This window comes from Microcebus murinus, chromosome 6 (assembly GCF_040939455.1).
Source record: "Microcebus murinus isolate Inina chromosome 6, M.murinus_Inina_mat1.0, whole genome shotgun sequence".
NCBI lineage: Eukaryota > Metazoa > Chordata > Mammalia > Primates > Cheirogaleidae > Microcebus > Microcebus murinus.
The window spans coordinates 102,419,711-102,439,646 of record NC_134109.1 but is presented as its reverse complement, the minus strand read 5'-3'; the positions used below and the strand labels follow the sequence as shown (position 1 = coordinate 102,439,646).

Here is a 19,936-nt window from a genome sequence, read left to right as displayed (position 1 = left end):
ACCCTCTTAAAGCCCCTAGAAATAGTGCTTAGCATATATTAATCAGTTTACAAATATCAGCCATCATCACCACCATCATTAAACTACCTTCCTCCTTTATCAAAACTCTCATTCTCCAAGTTTATTAGGTCCCAAGATGAAAACAAATCTAGCAGTGTGACAACTGGGAGGTCTCTTTGTCTCTCTCTGGGCCCCACTTGCCTCCTCTCTAAAGTGAGATGATTGGGCCCAGTGACCTCTGCACCTCTGACCCTTGACTCTCTCTGGGCTCAATGATGCTCACCAGTCCCGGAACAAACCATGCTTGAGCCACCCTCCAAGCCTTGCTCAGGCCATGTTCTCAGCTGGACCCCATCTTTGGGGGCCCATCTCAAATGCCCCATCTCAGAGCCCCTTCCCAGCCTCACCCCTCAGCTAAGCCTGCTTCACACTGCACTCCACGTGTAGGGAGTCGGTGGCCTCTGCCCCACAAGGTTGGTAGATTGATAAGTCTAAGAGTCTCTTAAATAATGAGCCCTGAAGGGGAACTGGTGTTTTGAGTCTCTGAGTCGCCACTAACCAGCAGGGGGTGCTGTAGAGCAAGGGCTCAGTACTGTGTTCATTATTCTTACTAACATGAGCAGGGAATGTTTATTGTGGCTTTACCTCCAGCCAGGAATCGTTTTGAGGCACTTTCCATGGTATGTCTTCAAATAAGAAATATCCTTCTAACACCCTACTCATAAGGCAGTTACATTGTTTCTATAGATCAGGGACCTGAGGCTCAGAGATTTCAAATGACTGACCCAATATCACGCAGCAGGTCAGGATTGTATCACGTCTGTCAGGTTCCAGAGGCCCTGTTCCCTAAACAATGACTTGATCTCTGGGGAAACAGACACCAAAAGTCCATCCCCAGATGCTGCCTAGATGCCAAGTACAGCCTGTGGTCATCGTGTAAGGTCATGGAGCCCTGAAGAGCTGCCTTGCTGTTCTTGGTTTTTTTAAACTAATAGACTTTATTAAGAACAGTTTGATTTAGAGAAAAATTAAGCTGAGAATACAGAAAGTTCCAATGTAACTCGATCCCCCCTACCCCCCACGTTTCCCCTATATTAACATCTTGCATCAGGGTGGTACATTTGCTGCAATCAATGAACCAATATTGACACATTATTATTAACTAAAGTCCACAGTTTACATTTTTTCTTTCATGGATCATACTTTCAATGTATCCAAAAACTCATTACCAAGAAAAAGTGATCTAGATTTTCTCCTAAGTTATCTTCTGGGAATCTTATAGTTTTATGTTTAGGTATATGATTTAATTTTCATGAAAGATGTAAAGTTCTGTGTCTAGACTCATTTTTTATATATGGGATGTCCAGCTGTTCCAGCACCATTTGTTGAAAAAGACTTATCTTTTTTTCTCCATTGTATTGCCTTTGCGCCTTTGTCAAAGATCAGTTGACTACATCTATGTGGGTCTATTTCTGGGCCCTCTATTCTGTTTCATTGATCCATTTGTCTATTCTTTCATCAATACCACACCTTTTGATTACTATAGCTTTATAGTAGGTTTTGAAGTTGAGTAGTTGTCAGTTCTCTGACTTTGTTCGTTTTCAGTAATTGTGCTGGCTACTCTGCCAATATCCACAAAATAACTCTCTGAAATTTATTAATAATTGGGGTTGCATTGAATCTATAGAACAAGTTAGGAAGAATTGTTATCTTAACAATATTGAATTTTCCTATCCATGAACATGGAATATCTCTCCATTTCATTTTTTAATTTTTTTAATGGAAGTTTCTGATTTATTCCAGACAAAAGTATTAGATTTGCCACTAAGAATTACCTCAAGGCAATCACTATCATGGTCATTACCACAGCAGCTGATGCAGTAGGATAGAGGCAGGCATGTGCAGCGCCACCAAAATGCCTGAGAGCCAGAGCCAGCCTTAATTCTTCACTTCTGCAGCCCCCTTCGCAACCTTTTCCTTAGCCTTCTCTTTCTCTTCCACCTTCTCCTCCTTCTCCAGCATTGCCACAATCTCAGCCACCTGACTGGTAGAGATGTTAATGTCTTCTTTGTCCACCAGCTTGATCATCTTGATGAGGCTGTTGATTTTGATCCTGCCATCCTTATTTTTATCCAGTGTTATGGCCAAGTTGATCAGCTTGTTTTCTGGGATGTGTTTCATTTGCTTCATGACACTGGTGAGCTCGGCGATACTCACAAATTTCTCCTCAGCAGCTGAGCTCTCTGCTGGGTCCACCTTGCCAGCCTTCTGATCTATCTCCAGCTTCGAGATCAAGGTGTCTATCCGTGGAATCATCTTTTGCACTCTCTTTGTCAGTCTTTTGCTGGCTTTAGATTTTTCCACATATTTTTCTTTGCCAGTCTTTGAAAGTTCCTGCTTTATCACTTGCAAGTCCTCACTGTAGCCCTGGACATCTTCCTTCAGTAGCTCCAGCTCCTCCTTCTCCTTGGTTAGGGACTTCTTTTGCTCCTTCAGTTTAGAACAGGCGTCACCGAGTACATCAATATCTTCCTTAGTTATTTCCTCTTCCTTCAAGACCTCCAGCACTGGGGCAGTGTCTTTCATGGCTTCTGATGGCAGGATCACATCAGGCATATCTGGCTGCTGATCAGCCACTGGCCTCACAGGGGTGGCTTCTGCCATTTCCTTTGCTGCTTGAGAGAGCTTCTGCAGCTTCTCCTGCCGGATGGCTGCCTCCTCCTGCAGTGTGGCCTCCAACTTAACCTTGTTGTCCACCTTCTCACCCTCAATCTTAGACACTTTTACTTGGGCTTCCTTGACCACGATCTCTGGAAGGGTCTTCAAGGTGGATTTGAGCTGGTCAGCAGGGGAGAGGGTGTCTGGGAGATACATGGCTCGGGACAATAAAAGCAGTGACGGGGGGATCTCCTGATACAGGTGCAGGTCCAGCCACTGCTTCAACTGGCCCCTCAGGCGGTCTTCTGTGACCCCAAGGGCCCGCATGCCTCGAGCCTCACATGCAGACTGCAACTCCCTGAAGCTCAGGCTGTCCACTCCTTCCTCAGCAATCAGTTTGTCATCAGCCTTTATGGACCTCAGCCTCATGATGAGCTGGAAGCGCAGGAAGCTGTCCATGCCAATGGACTGGAGATCCAACAGCTCACACAGTGCCACCAGCTGCGCATGTGTTAGGTTATCCAGGGTCAGCTCATCCTCGAATAATTTGGAAAAACGCATGATTTCCTCATTGCTGGGTCTTTCCCCTGTCTCTCGGATCTTTTGGAAAAACGTAGAGAAATCTTTGGTGGCATTCCCCTTGGCGGCCTTGTTCTTCAAGGCCATCTCCTGGAGCGTGTCCTGGAGGAACTTGGCCATCTCCAGCTTCCCCCGCAGCTGCTTCTTCAGCCGGTCCTCCCTGGTGGACTGGGTCTCAAATGTGGATGGCAACATGTTGGGAAAGAGCTTCACCGCGATGGGCAACAGGAACTCCATGAATGGCACCACCACGAAGATGAGGAGGGGGACCAGGCGGAAGAGGTCAGCGCAGACCCGGACAAACTGCCTGTGCTCCCGGCGGGTCAGGGTGTGGCCCTTGAGAATCCTCCAGAGACTGCGCGCGGCGATCTTGATGTCTATCCAGAGCAGGCGGAAGCCGTGGTAGTAGTGCTTCAGCTCGTCCAGGACCTGCTGCCCAAACGACCTCACCGGCCCCGCCGCGGGGGGGCTGTACACGGGCCCGCCCTCCTCCAGCTTCTTGTTCCTGTCCTTGGGGGGCGAGGAGTGCCAGCCGCGCGCAGGAAGGCCGCCAGGGCCCGTGACGACCAAACATGGCGCTGCGGCCGCCGCACGCCAATGCTCGGGCCTCGGAGGCCAACCGCTGAGGCGACGGCCTGGGAAGGAAAGGCACACAGGGGGGACGGGGGCGCTGCAGCCAAAGGCACCGTGCACGCGGCCCAGCAGCCGCTCGACGTCCGTCCCACGGAGACCATGGCGGTCCGCCAGACCACCCCTCAGCGCGGGCGCCAGGGCGTGCCAGCGCCGCAGCAGGACGGACGCCATGGCCAGGTGCCTCCGCCGCCGCCGCTCCTCGGCCTAGCGCCCCCCACGGGCCCGCGCGGACTGCTGGCGAAGGCGGTTGGGCCTCTCTCAGCTCCAGGACGCGGCACCCGGGGATGCTGAAGCAGGCGCACACTTCCGGGCGCACACTTCCGGCGAGGTGGGGGGAGGGCGGGGAGGCGGAGGGGCTGCCGCGCTGCCTGTCCCTTTGGGCATTTCCTCACCCGCGCTCCCTGTTTGTTTAGATCTTTGCATCCTGCAAACTTGCTATAATCACTAGTTCCAGTAGTTTTTTTTTAAGTTCTTTGGGATTTTCTTCTTTATCATGTTATCTGTGAATAAACGTAGTTTTCTTTCTTCCTTCCCAATCTATATACCTTTTATTTCCTTTTCTTGTCTTATTGCATTAGCTAGGGTTTCCAGTACCATGTTGGGTTGGAATGGTGAGAGGGACATCCCTACCTAATTGTTGATGTTAACAGGAAAGTATCTAGTTTCTCACTATTAAGTATGATGTTAGCTGTAGGTTTGGGAGATATTATTTATCAAGTTGAGGAAATTCTCCTCTATTCCTATTTTATTAAAAGTTTTTATCATCATGAATGAATGTTAGACTTTGTCCCTTTTAATCTATCTGTGCCTTTATACTTAAAAAGTGGGCTTCTTATAGATAACATAGTTCCTTTAAAAAAAAATCCCTCTGACGGTGTGTGTGTGTGTGTGTGTGTATGTGTGTGTCTGTTGTCTGTGTGTATTTGTTTCAGCATATTACAGGGATACAAATGTTTAGGTTACATATATTGCCTTTGCCCCACCCAAGTCAGAGCTTCAAGCTTGTCCATCCCCCAGATGGTGGGCACTGCACCCATTAGGTGTGAATATACCCATCCCCTCCTATCTGCCCAACACCCAATGAATGTTATTATATGTGCACTTAAGTGTTGATAGTCTGTTTTTTAATTGCTGCATTTATACCATTTGTATTTAAGGTGATTAATGATATAGTCGGATTAATATTTACCATGTAACTGTCTTCCATTTATTGTACTTCTTCTTTTTTTAATCTTCCCCTTTTTCTGCCTTCTCTGGTTTTAACACGATTCTATTTTTCCCCCTCTCTTAGTATATCAATTACCCTTCTTTTTTAATTTTTTTTTAGTTTCTTACAGTTCACAATATACATTTGCAACTAATCTAAGTCCACTTTCAATAACACTATATCACTTCATGATACCTTATAGCAGAGTGTTCCCAATGCCCCCTTCCATCCCTTGTAACATTACTAGTGTTCATTTCACTTATGCATATGCTGCAATCACCCAATCCATTTTTGTTATTATTACTTTGAACAGTTATCTATTAAATCAATTGAGAATAAGAAAATATAAATTTTTTATTTTATCTTTATTATTCCTTTTCTCATACTCTTCCTTTCTTTATGTAGATCCAAGTTTCTGACCTATGTAATTTTCCTTCTCTCTGAAGAACTTCTTTTAACATTTCTGGGAAGGCAGACCTATTGGTGACAAATATCCTTAGTTTTTGTTTGTCTGAGAAAGTCTTTACTTCTCTTTCACTTTTAAAGGATTATTTCACTAGATACAGAATTGATGGGTTTTTTTTTTTCTTTCAATGCTTTAAAATTTTCACTCCATCCTCTCCTGGCTTGCATGGTTTCTGATGAGAAGTCTGATGTAATTCTTATCCTGTTCCTCTGTGGGCAAGATATATTTTTCCTCTGATTTCTTTCAAGATATTCTCTTTGGTTTTGGTTTTCTGCAGTTTGAACACAAACTTCTTAAGTGTGAATTTTATGGTATTTATCCTGCTTGGTGTTCTTGAAGTTTCTAAGAACTGTGGTTTGGTCTTGTATGATTAATTTTGGAAAATTCTCAACCACTGTTAGTTACTTCAGGTATTTCTTCTGCTTCCTCCTCCGTTTATTCTCCTTCTGGTATTGCCACTATACACACATTACACCTTTAGTAACTGCCCCACAGTTCCTGGATATTCTATTGCCCGCCTCTCCCTTACCCCCATTCTGTTTTTTTTCTTTGCATTTCAGCTTGGGAAGTTTCTATTGGCATATCTTCATGCTTACTGATTCTTTCCTTGGCCCATCAAACTCATCAAAGAAATTCTTCATTTCTTTTGTTTTTGATTTCTCACATTTCCTTTTGATTTTTCTTAGAAATTCCATCTCTCTGCTTACATTACGCATGTGTTATGCATGTAATCTACTTTTCCCACTAGAGCCCTTAAAATATTAGTAATTATAATTTTAAATCCCCTGTCTAATTAATTCCAAAATCTTTGTGATATCTGAGTCTGGTCCTAATGCTTACTTTGTCTCTTCAAACTGTGTGTTTTCTTGACTTTTAGCATGCCTTTAAATTTTTTGTTGAAAGCAAGGCATGATATATTGGGTTATACAAACTGAAGTAATTAGGCTTTTAAAGTGAGATGTTATATTAATCTTGCTAGAAGCTTGGCTATGTTTTAAGGTTTGCTGTAGCTATAATTGCCAGAAGCTTTGATTTCCTCTAATTTCCTTGTTTTATTCCCCCCCCCCCCATGGTTGTCTTTGGGTTTCCCTATGAATTCCTACTTAAAAAGTCTGTGTCTTGCAGCTTTTTCAGTTGTAATCCACTGTTATTATGCTGAAGACCTGTTGTGGTGGTAGTAATAAGATGTTGGGGAGGGGAGGCATTCTATACTCTTATCATTTAATCTTAGCTTTTTAGTTGGCCTGAGTGCCTGTGCTATAGCCTTCAGGAGCATTCCTTAGCCCCCTTTTTTCCTGCCCCGAAGTGAGACAGACAGGAAGGATAGAGGGCAGGATTTGTCTAATACCCTTCCCTCAGGTCACATAAGGCTCTGCTACAATAGTTTCCCTGAAGGGTAGACTTTTGTTACAGTGAAGGTATTTCAAAATGACTGTTTCCCCCCCTCCTTTTGCCTGAAACAAAGGACTTTTTCTCTGATCTTCCTCATGTAACCCTGGTGAGTTTCTGGAGGTAAAACCTATTGGGGGGGTGCCTACAATTGGGCCCCTAGAAGTGTTTAATTTTTAAGCAAATCCACAGAAGCTTCCAGAAGTTCATCAAACTTACCTTCCCAGGCGTCCTCAAACTACGGCCAGCGGGCCACATGCAGGTGTTTTTGCCATTTGTTTTTTTACCTCAAAATAAGATATGTGCAGAGTGCATAGGAATTTGTTCATAGTTTTTTTAAAACTATAGTCCGGCCCTCCAACGGTCTGAGGGACAGTGAACTGGCCCCCTGTTTAAAAAGTTTGAGGACCCCTGATCTAAGTGTTCCTGGTGATTACTGGCTCCAATGGCTCTGCTTCAGGTAGGCTGGTCTTGGCTGTGATTCTGTCTTCACCTGTCACCCCAGATTTCACAGTGGCGGTTTGCCCTGTGACCTTAATTCTCTGATGAAAATAAGAAAAGTTGTTGACTTTCAGTTTGACTTTTTTCTTGCTGTGAGGATGAGAGTGACAACTTCCAAGCTCTTTATACATCAGAACTGAAACCAGAAATCCCCCTTGCTGGGGTTTGAACACATCTGCCTCTCAGTCAGGGGACAGAGGGACAAGGAAACTGTGCTGGGGAAGTAAAGCCAGGAGCAGCCAATCCATGGCAGGTCCATTCCGCAGACCCTACTGCCCTGCAAGAAGGAGGCACCACCCAGGGGAGACAGAGGCCCCAGGGAAGGAGCCACAAGCCACATCCTCAGGACATCTCAGCCTCCCTACTCCTCTGCCAGCCCTGGCCTCTGGACCCCGCCAAGGGCTGGAGCTGGGCTGTAGTGCAGAGGGAGGCATGGGGGCATGTGAGTGGGGCTGAGGTCAAGCTGGCCAAGCAGACCCCACCAAGCATGAGCTCTACCCCTTGCTGACTGTGAGACCTTGGGCTGGTCATTCCACTTTGGGGCCTCAATCTTCATCTGCAAGATTGGAAAATAACAGCACTTTCCTGGTACAACTGAGGAAAGGAGGACCCTGCCTGGCACTGAGCTGGACATGTCGTGGGTGTCATACAAACACATCTCCCTCTTTCCCCTACAGGCATCATCTCCAATCCAGTGTCCCTGCCATGGCACTGCCTTCCCTGACTCCTCAGAGGTCAGCACTGCCTTCCCTCCACCCCACCCCCAGCCCAAGGGCCACCCGGAGGAGAGAAAGAAGGAAGGCTGAAAGAATCAAGTGGCTAATGTTAACGCAGTTATGTGCCACGCACTGTTCTAAGCATTCTATATGTGCATGCTGATTTCATCTGCACCCAAGAAAAAAAATGTATGCTCTAGGAAATATTGTTACCCTTGTTTTACAGGAAAGGAAAATCAAAGCACAGAGAAGTTTAGGAATTTCCAGGATCACAGTCAGTAAGTGAAAGAGCCAGGGTGAGAACCCAGAGCTCACATTCCGGGAGAAGACCATTAAGGAAGTAAAGTCCTCACCCGGGAAGAGGCAACTCAGTAGGGTGAGAGCATCTACTCACCACTTTAGTTTGGCTGTGGGGTTTTGAGGGCTGGAGGCCCCCTCAGTGCCCTCAAGTTCCAGGGTTTACCGAGGGGACACTTGTGCTCATCATGAGTGAGCCAGAGCCCCGTTACTCTGCAGTAGGAAGGGGCTCAGGGGTCTGCCTCTGCGCCCTACTCATGCTTCCTGAACTTAAATGTGCATGCAAATCCCTGGGGATCTTGTGAACGTGCAGATTCGGATTCAGTAAGTCCGGAGTAGGGCCCAGGGCTCTGCATCTCACAGGCTCCTGGGCACTGTTGGCGCTGCTGGTCCAGGAGCCTCCTTAGCAGAAGCAAGACTCTGCGGGACCGTGCGTCTCTCCTCGGCCTCGCTCCTCTCCCGTCGCCTCCTGCTTCTCTCACTCTGCTTGCCTCGTTCCCTTGTATTGCCCAGTTCAGGATGAGCATTCACCCCACCCGGCCACCTCTTAGGTAGCGGGACAGCTTGTGAAGGGCATTTTAGGCAAAGCTACCCAGGGAAAGGCCGGGCAGCCACTAAGCAAGTTAGCCAGCACGGGCCAAATCTATGAGTCCAGCCCAGAATTTTCCATCACCTGTGAGGTCCCAGAACTGTGGCATCTGGGAAAAAAGTAGCACTTTTCACCTGTGAATTGGAGCAACGGTCACAGAAGCTGACCTCAAGGGGTTGTTGTGAGGATTAAGGCAGTCAGCTCAGTGCCAGGCACCCAGGAAGTGCTGTCGAGCATGGCGTCTCCCTGTGCCGAGTGACCCTCCAGCAGCCGTGGCGTGAAGTGGATCCGTAGGTCATTAAGTGCATGGTCCTCAAGCTGGAACGCATCAGAATCGCCCTCATGGCTTGTTAAAACAGATTGCTGGCCCCACCCACAAGGTTTCTGATTTAGTAGGTCTGTGGACGGGCTGGGATGCAAGAATCTGCATTTCTGACAAGTCCCCAGGTGCTGCCGGTCCAGGGACCAACCTTGAGAACCTCTGATCTAAGGGCAACTCCTGGCCCTGCCCCAGGAGGAACTTGATGGCAGAGCTGGCCATGCTAGGCTAGGTCATGCCAGGAGTTAGGAGCCTTACCGGCCAGGTGTCCTGGGCTCCAAGGACACTAGAGAAGGGCTCATCTGAGGCCCAAGGCCCCAGTGCAGGCCTCTCCCACAGGCTTGCTGCCTCCTGCCTGGCCCAGCGCCCTGGCCCTTGCTAGGCCCCTCCACCCAGCTTTGTTTGCATTCCTGGAGCCTGCGTCAGCCTGGGCAGCAGGCGTGTCTACGCGGGCCGGCCTGGCGCGGGCCTGACGGCTGGCCCTGCGCTGCAGGCCTCCTGGGCTGGGGCCCCAGTGGCCACGCAGGGCTCACTCAGCAGGCCGGTGACTCATGCTTCCTCCCGGATTCCGGGAAATGCCTTCCTGCTGCCGCTGCTGCTGCTTTTTTCGTGTTTAATGAGAAGTTCTCTGCAGACTTCCATGGCAACCTCAGGATGAGAAGGCAGGGGGAGGATAAGGCCAAATCCATTCCCAAGAGGGGCCCCAAGAATTCCCATCTCACGCACAAACACACACACACACACACGCCCATGCACACTCCCACCCTCTTGCCAGCCCCGGCATGAGCCCCCAACCCACTATGGAGCTTTGGTCCAGGAGGGCCAGCCCCCAAAATGCTTGCTTTTATTGAAAAGGAATGGCCTCACAAAGGCACGACTGTAGGAAAGGTTGTAATTTGCCCAAATAAAACTTAATTTGATCCATGAAATAGCTGTGGTTTATTGTGTAATAGATGTGCTATGTGTTTCAATTTAATAGAAGCCAATATAATAGGGGGCCAGTGGGGGCCCCCAGAGGCCCCCTTTTCCCCTCACTCACAGTAGGGCCACACAGCCTGCCCTGATGGGGGACCCTCCACCAGGAGAGGCTGGGGAAGGAGTGGCCGAAGACCTCTGGCTCGGACCATGGAGGTCTGGTGGGAGAGACAGCCCAGGGACAGAACGAGCGAGAGTGCTTGAAGGAAAAAAAAAAAGGAAAGAAATGAAAACCACCCTTTTTCCAAAGCAGGGCCGCGGGTATGTGAGTCTGGGGAGGGGGCTGCGGGGGCTGAGTCACTTTCCTGTCCGCTGCAGTTGGGGGGGGATCTGCCAGGGACTCTGGGAGAAAGGAGGCTTGGTCTGTCATCTAGGGTATGTTGGGGGGTCCCTCGGAGAAGCCTTCCAGGATGGTCCCCAGGGCAGTGGGCAGCCACCTCCACCCGCAGAGCCCATGGTGCAGCCCGTGCCCGGGCTCGGAGGAAAGGCAGTACAGGCCGGGCTTGGGGAGCCGGGGCAGGGCTCACTCGGGTACGGTGAGGCCCCCAGAGATGGTCCAGTTCAGCATCCCCCTGCCCCCAGCCCACCCTGGCGGTCCAGATTGAGGCCCAGAGGGGGCGAGATGCAAGAGGGCAAATGGCCAGGGAGCAGCTCAGCTGTTTCTCGTTCTGTTAACTCGAAGTACACGCTGGTGCTGGGTGAGGGATCGGGAGTAGGGTGGGATGCCAGGTTGGGCTTACAGACCCCAAAGAGTGTTGACGGAATGACAGAGACCAGTAGGGAAGGGAAAGTGGGGATTTCTCTATGCATGTCCTGTGCGTTATCTCATCCAACCCTCATAGCAACCCTGTATGGTAAGTATTGGTGGCCCCATTTTGCAGATGAGGAAATTGAGGCTGGCGCGGTGGCTAGTCCAAAATCACAGTTACCCCTCGGCCCTCTGCTGTCTCCTGTGAGTAGAGACAGTATCCACCTAGCAGCCCCCACTTCCTTTCTGGTTCTGGGGCTCCGATCCCTGCACCCAGGTTGTTCCTGATTCATTCTCCCCACTCCGTGTTTTCCTGAAACAGCCCTTTATTTGGCTCGGTGTGACCTCAGACAAACCTCTGCGCCTCAGTTTTCTCATTTGCAAAATGTGGAAAATTACACGTATCCAAACAGAGGCTACTCTGAAGATTAAATGAGATACCATGCGAGAAGCACCAAAGCCAGGCTTGGCCTTTAACATGAATAGTAGGCACTCGTTAAATCATCTCTTTCAAATAACCCTATTGAGAAGGCCCTAGGCTGGGCAAGGTCAGGACATTAGTCTGGGAGGGAGAATGACCTGGATTTGAATTCCAGCTTTGCCGTTTACTTACCAAGTATCCACACAGGCACTTACCTTACCACTCTGAGTCTCGATTTCATCGTCTGTAAAATGGGCATAACATTACCCGTCATAGGAATGATGGGACGATTAAATGAGATAATAGATGGTACGCAATGGGTGCTCAATGAACAATGGTTGTTATTGCATCATTGTCATTACAACTCTCTTTCTAACCTCTCTTCTATGGCCTGACCAATTGTGTATGACTGACATGCCCAGTGTGATGCTTCCCCCATAATCTTTCTGTGCTGTTCCCTTCCCTGTACCCCTCCCTGGGATTTTTTAGTCTACCAGTGAAGTGGGGTTTCTGTACTGTGGCTCAGAGAACCCTCTGTATCCCAAGTGCCCCAGAAACAAATCACACGTGAATCCAATGACTGAAAGAACAGAAAGCAGTTACCCCGGAAGCATTTGCAGGACATGATCTTCTCTTTTGTTCTTCTGAGGAAATGCCACCCCATTGCCAAACCCACTGTCTGTGGGGCAGCAAGAGTGGCAAGAGCCTCATCAGTCAGGACAGGGTCTTTTAGGGACAGCAGCCAGGAGGACTTCTCTGAAAGCCACATGGAAGATGAGGAGCACCCCACCAGCTTGCCAGGACTGTGGGGTGCTCCTCTCTCCCCATATCCCTGCTAAATCCCACTGGTGCCCACTGCACCAAGGGGAGCCCAGGAAGCCCATTAGAAAGCTGCAACATGAGGCTTAGGCGAGACTAAGCCCTTGAGGACTGGACTCATCCAGGGCCACAGCAGGTGTGTGTGTGTGCGTGTGCGTGTGTGTGTGTGTGTGTGTGTGTGTGTGTGTAGTATTTCTATCATTCCTTATGGACATGTAGCTCCTCACAGGGGTGAAGGGAGGTGGTTAAGTGTGGCAGTACACTATCAAATGCTACAAATGTGAGGATTCATTTATTATCATTTGACACAAATTTCAACTAAACAGAACACTGGCAGTTAGAAATGTTTAATGGAAGTTTAACATCAGATCCTTTTCATTCAACATTTATGGTAGAGAATCTGTTTTTATAATTATAATTTATAATATAGCTTAATATAATAAAATAACATATGATCTGTATAGAAAATTTGAAAAATGTGGGACAGTATTAAAGAAAAAGTGTACAAAAATCATCCCAAACTCTAGAAGCCAGATACACTCACTGGTTACATTTTATTTTCATATATGCATGCATTAATATCATAGTAGCCATTTGTGTGCATATATTCAGCACTTTATTATGCTAGGGACTGAATTCAGTGCTTACTGCATTACCTGTGTATACATGTATACATAAATTATCATATTTCATAGATGTAGGCTTATCACTGCTTTCCTTCCGCTCAGCATGGGCGTAACCATGTGATAAAACACGTAGGCCAGGCTGTGACTCCAAGCCTTTGCTTATGCTGTTCCCTCTTGCTAGAATGCCCTTCCCCCCTCCATTGTTTAATTGTCAAATTCTTTTCATTTAAAATAATGATTCTTATGAATATCTAATGTGTTTATTAGGCCCTATACACACATGGGCAAAATGGCATGTAGTGAGAATTGCTCCTCCCACCCAGGCCCAGCCACCCTGATCCCCATGGGCTGCCTGCCTGTTGTGTGCCTTTGTTTCCTTGACCATATTCTGGCTTCTCAGGGCTCCCACTCACCTGTCCCTTCCTGTAGACTTTCCCCTGCCTGGCACAGGTGAGCCCTGCCTGCGAGCCTGCACAGCACCCGCACACCCCGCCTTGTCCCAGCAAATGATCATGTTTCTGGATAATTACAAATATTCTACAATATGATATTTTTATTTATAAAAATAACGCAGCTTATGGTAAAGAGTCCAGGAAAACGGAAAGTGGACAGGAAAAAAGACCCAGCCGTGCCTGCCTGTCACTTCCCACTTCCCAGGCACAATTGCCATCCACAACTCAATCAATGCAACCTCATTTTGAAAGGCTGCATAATACTGTCGCACGGACGCACCATCATTTCTGTAATTCCCTATTATTGGACATTTAGACTGTTTCAGAATTCTTTCTGGTATAGAAAACTGAATATTTCTCAGGAAAGATCCCCAGAGGCAGAATTGCTGGAATAAAGGGCATAGACATTTTTAAGCCTTTTGGTCCATATTGAGAGACTGATTTCCTGAAAGCCACCCTGTTTATAGTCCAATCCACAGGAAAGGAGAACGTGCATTTTGCTCACCAAACTTCGTCTCAGCACCACGGAGCACGACGGGTTTTAGAAAAATAATTTGTCTAAAGTGATAAAGGAAAAATAGCATCTCCCTACTTTGATTGGATATTTTGTTTCCTAATGAGACTAAACATTTTTCCATATACTCAGTCACTTAAATTTCCCCTTTTGTTGATTTTCTTTTTAAAGCCACTGCCCATTTCTTCCCGCTGAGGTTTTTAGATTTTTTTTTACTTTTTGATTTACAAATGCTCTTTACATATTTCTTTTCATTTTAATTCTATTTATGGTGCGTTTTGATGTACAGGAGTTTCCAATTTTAAGTATATAAATAATATGCATCTTTTCCTTTATAACTTCTTCCATTACTGCCATGCGTGGAGAGGCCCTTCCCATCCAGAGATCAAAATCGTGAGCATTTTCTGCTAGTTAGTTTACGGTTTCATTGTTTTCACATTTGACGGTCTCATCCATCTGGAATCTATTCGGCTGTGTAGTGTGAGGTGAACATGTAGCTATTCTCTCCCTCCCCTGCCCTGTCCGCCAGCCCCTCAGGGTCCCCTGCACCGCTTCTCCAGCAAACCTTCCTTTCTGGGGGACTTTTGTGAAGAGCAGCAGCTCCAGGCACTGTGCCGTCACCATCCTAAGACACTTTAATCCTCCAACGTTACCTTTTTAACCTGTATTTACTGAGCCTCCTGCCAGGGCCCTCGCCTCCTACGGGGCCACAGAAACCAACACCACACAGCTGCCACCCTCGAGCAGCTCCCAGGCTAGGGAGAAAACAGGCCTATAAACAGACAGTCACAATAAAATATGCCAAGGCACATTTGCTGGAACAAGGCGGGGTGTCTGGGTGCCACACAAGCACTCAGGGGAACCCAGCAGGCAGGGCTCACCTGTGCCAGGCAGGGGAAAGTGTACAGGAATGGACAGGTGAGTGGGAGCCCTGAGAAGTCAATATAGTCAAGGAAACAAAAGTGCACAAGAAACAGGTAGCCCAAGGGGATCAGGGTGGCTGGGCCTGGGTGGGAAGAACAATTCTCACTACTGTGTTTCCCTGAAAATAAGACAGGATCTTATACTTATTTTTCCTCAAGAAGACACCCTAGGGCTTATTTTCAGGGGATGTGTTACTTTTTTTAAATATGGTACAGCAATCTACATTTATTCAAATATAGTTAAGTTGTCTTCTTCTGGAACAACATCATAACTCTCCAAACCCCGAATTCCATCCTGAATTTCTTGCGACTCTATTTCCTTTAGAACCATTGGCCCCAATCTCTCATGTCAAGCAATAGAGCTCTCATGGGGCAGATGAGAAGGGCTGCTTGTCTTCTTTACCACTCAGCGACAAAATGCATGGGTTGTGCAGATACGCTGCGTAGCCACGCCCATCACTAGGTCTTATTTTCGGGGTAGGGCTTATATTGTGCAAATGATTAGAAATCCTACTAGGGCTTATTTTATAGGTAGGTCTTATTTTAGGGGAAACACAGTATATGCCATTTTGTCCATGTGTGTATATCGTCTAATAAACACATTAAATATTTATAAGAATCACTATTTTAAATGAACAGAAAGGAATTTGACAATTAAGCAGTGGAGCGGGGGAAGGGCATTCTAGCAAAAGGGGATGGCATAAGCAAAGGCTTGGGGTCACAGCCAGCAAGGCCTATGTAGGGAGCATTGCTGGTTCAGCCCAGGGAGGGTGAGGGCTGCAGGCGATGAAGGGCCTTACAGGGCTTGGTCTTGGATGGATGGGCAGCCAATGGACAGCTTGGCACAAGGGGGTGACTGGGCCAGGGCTGCATTTTAGGAAGACCCATCTGGCTGCATTGTAGAGAGAGGAACAAAAGTAGCTCCTGGGGAAGGTGGAAGGACCCAGGATGAAACAGCTATGGCTATGTCACAGAGACACCACCATGTATCAGAGCCATGGTGGTCTGGGGCTGCCCCTGCCAACCTAGAAGCCCCTCCTGGAAGAAGGCCAGCCTGTGGACACCTGGCCTTCAAGCACTTCAAGATCCCCCGACAGGGGAGGATTCTGGGTTGTCTCTGGCCAGGCCCCAGCCTCGGTGTGCTTGGCTTTTCTGGGGGTGACAGTCAAAAGTATAAAAAAACCGAAGAGCCCCCGAACAACCAGTCTCTGCAGCCAGAGATCTCAGTCCAAACCCTGACTATATCCCTTACCTTTTCCATACCTGTCCAGTGGGACACGAGGGTTAGTGTGCGCGTCCAGTGTGGGGTTTCATTAGGGAAAGTCTGAGAGGTTCCTGGCACGTGGGCTCCATCCTATTACATGTAAGTTCCAATCCCACTGCTCTAAATAGGATGAGGGTTTAAAACAAGAACCTACAAAGGTGCTGCTCAACCCAAAGCCATGTCTGGCACCTCAGGCACAGGAAGGAGCTCCGGAGGGAACCCTGGCCCAGACCCTCACTGGCCCTTTCCACTCCGCTCTTTCCCTCCCGGCACCTCTAGCGAGCCCCTCAGTCTCTCCTGGGCCATGTCTCATACACATCGACGTCCACAACTGGACAACTTCCCGTTTTCCTAAGCACCTGGCTGCTCCTGAACTCATTTGTTCCCCACAGCCCCTCTGTGGAATGAAGCAGGCCTTAGACCCATTTCACAGATGAGACAAGTGAAACCGCCATGTGGGGAGGGAGTGGTAGGGAGCCCACTGGTTGCTCCATGCTCCCCCGGCCTTCTAAGCCTCCCAAGTGTGGTGTCCAGAACCAAGAGGCATGAAATGCCACAAGCCAGGGACTGCGAGGCACATGAAAAAATACTAGCACCTTGAATGAGGGAAAGCTAGGGAGGCCGACCTTAGAGAGCACTGGAACAGGAGTCAGGCAGACCTAGTCGCCACCTAGTACTACCACTGGCTGTGTGACCTTAGGCAACTGCTTGACTTCTCTGAGCCTTTGCTTCTCCTCTGTAAAGCAGGCTCATGCCACAGAAACTGAAGCGTTACCGCGAGCATGAAATGAGAGACCCGATGGTGTGGGACTTATCTCTGACTGTGTGACAAACTCCATGTTTTTGGAGAGACAAAGAGCGATCAGTCCAATCCGTCCTGTTTGTCCACGTCACCAGCTGGGTCGCATTTGTCAGCCCCTGGGATGACTGAATGCCGGGAAGAGGACAGGCACCGGGGTGTTGGACGGTGTTTGGCGAGGGAGGAGCAGGGGCTGGGGCTCTCTCTTGCTATTAACATTTCCCACAACTTCTCAGTTTTTCGGAAAGGTTAAGAAAGATGGCAGTCAGGTGACGTGCAGAGCCGTGGGGGGTGGGGGGTGCCTCACAGCAGCCAGTTGCAGTTAAGGCGCCTGCAGCAGTTCCAGAGAGCCGCGCCCGGGCGCGTGCCATCGCGAGGAAGGCTCCTGCCATCTAGGGCGTCGCTTCCGGGTGCTGGAGTGTCGCACTTCCTCTGTCCATGTTGCATTCCAGTGCCTACAACCTCCCCTTTCTCCCGATCGTGCCCTGCTTATATCCAGACTTTTCTTCCAGAGGGGTCAGGTAGAAGAACAACAGGATATTTTCATAACATTTAACCAGAATTCAGTCTGAATCCCCAAGATACCCTTTTGGCCAGACTGCCAACTATAGTCTGTATCAACCAGGCTGGCCATTCAGGGAAGGTGGGAAGTATTGCTGTAAGGCCCAGGAATTGTTAAGGCAAAATCTCAAATTTTCAGAATTGGTCTGTGTATAAACGACACCCCTTTCATCCTGGTCCTTACCCAGGAAATGGCCAAGAGCAGATGATTCCTCTCTGGGGACAGCCACAGTCAGTGACTAGGCTGCCTCACTGGGGTGTGTGGACTAGGAGAAGGTAAGAGAGAGAGCTGGAAACTTTGACCCAAGTTTTTGAGGAGGCCGTTTCAACCCCCAACGATACTATCCCTGTGGGTGGCAGGGAGCAGGCAAGGTCACTGAACACCTTGATGGTCAGCCCATTGTTGGGTTCTGTGATCAAAGGCACACCATTCTCGGACTGTAAATGGTTCAGAAAGCTGGAAACATGACACGGATTAGTTTCGGGGACCACGATGTTGCGACTGGAACCGGCTGACCAGACTGGAACGGCAGCACCATCACCTGGAAAAGTGTCGAAAGCAGAGAGGCAGCCAACAGCGGCCACCAGACGGGGTCAGAGGTCCGAGGCATAAGGAGGCCGAGGCCGTGCCTGGAGAGAGACACCCAGGCCAGCTCCCGGCAGGAGTCACAGTCTGGCATGCAGCGGCGGAAGCCCGGATTCCCTTACCCCGTCCAGGTCCACGAGGCGGGGCGGGTGTCGCCATGTGCGTCAGAGAGCCCTGATGGCCCTGATGACACGCATCCACAGGAGTGACCCAGGCAGTCCGGCCAATCCACAGCCCGGTCGTTTCCCCAGTTTGTGACCCCACAGAGGGGCGTCTTCAGTCTACCGGCCTCTAGCTTTCCAAGTGGTGGATGAAACAGCCAAGCCACTGGCTGTGCCCAAGAGTCAGTAAAAACATCGCAGGCTCCACCCAGGGCAGCGTTGGCCAGGGCTGCGGGAACGGCGTGAGGTTCTGCCACCGAGCGGAGTGACCGCACTCATTTCAGTCCTGCAGCGCTGAGGCTGAACAGCCGCGGCAGCCCAGGGGCACCGTGTGGGCTCGGCTGGACCACCAGCCAACGTGGCCGAGGCACGTGGAGGGGCTCTGTGAACCGAGGTCCACGCTGAGCCCGCAGCTTTCCTTCGGGAGGGCGAGTGTGGGACAGCTTTCCCCCAAAGGGGAAAGCTGCTGCTGGGCCGGGCCAGCGTGCCCTTGGGCGCACTGTTTCCATGGGAACTCATTGGGCCCTTCCCACCTTGTCAGTCACTGAGTCTAAGTTGACCCACCCCAAATGGGACTATCCGGCCACACTGTCACAAGGCCTGTGTTGGTTGGGTGTTCAGTTTCAGTAAGAGCCCGGTTTCAAGCTAATAGTTGCTTTCAAAAAGAGTGTACTCGGCCAGGTGCATGGCTCGCGCCTGTAATCCTAGCACTCTGGGAGGCCAAGGCGGGAGGATTGCTCAAGGTCAGGAGTTTGAAACCAGCCTGAGCAAGAGCAAGACACCGTCTCTACTATAAAAATAGAAGAAATTAATTGGCCAACTAAATATATATATAGAAAAAATTAGCCGGGCATGGTGGTGCATGCCTGTAGTCCCAGCTACTCGGGAGGCTGAGGCAGCAGCATTGCGTGAGCCAGGCTGACGCCATGGCATTCACTCTAGCCTGGGCAACAGAGTGAGACTCTGTCTCAAAAAAACCCCAAAAACCTAACAGTCATGTCAAAGAAGATATGAGTCCCAAACCTCAAGGGTGCCCCTGTGCGGAGGATGCCTCCCTTTAGCCAGAGGCTTCCATCAGCAAAATCATCTGTCACTCATCACTCTTACAGGCCAAAGGGGTCATTAGGGCTGTGAGGGCCCCAAAGGTATCAGCAGTTCTCTGTGGGTGGCTTTTCCCCATTGAGAATCTCCTGTGGCTCTTCCGGGACAGGGAAGTGCACGTGCATAGTCATCGGTTCCCACCAGTCATTTAGATGCACACGTCACAATGGCAGTACATTGACGTGGCCCAAAGGATTGTGTTAGAGTCCCCTCCCCGTGACGAGCCCTACTCAACACCCCCTTAGCCGAGCCCAGGCTCCCCTCCCCCACGGGCAGGGTGGAGATTTGGGTGCCCGTCCCCAGGAGACCTAGTGTGCGTCCCTCCCCTGTCCAGAGCGCCTCAGTGTCCTTGCCAGGAGAGAACTTCAGCCCCCTTGGGGACAGGAAGACTTTAGCCTCACCCCAATCATCTTGCTCCTTAAAGTAGCCGAGGCTAGGGTGACAGGGGTGGGAGTGGCCGGGGCCATGGAGGGAGAGTTGCCTCCGTGACAGTGAGCAAGGTGCCCTTACTGCTGGCTGTGGCCAGTGCACAGCTGACTAGGGCTCGACCACGCAGCACACACAGCCCTATTTGGGGCAGTAAAGTCATCATTGTTGACCCCATCTACCTCAGTTGTAGAGACAAGTTGACT

At 49.3% G+C, this 19,936-nt stretch overlaps 1 pseudogene; it reads right to left on the bottom strand.

The window, feature by feature from the left end:
• Window positions 1–1,094: 1,094 nt before the first annotated feature.
• On the bottom strand, window positions 1,095–4,070 carry LOC105857998 (mitochondrial proton/calcium exchanger protein pseudogene; annotated as a pseudogene).
• Between the last annotated feature and the right edge of the window lie 15,866 nt (window positions 4,071–19,936).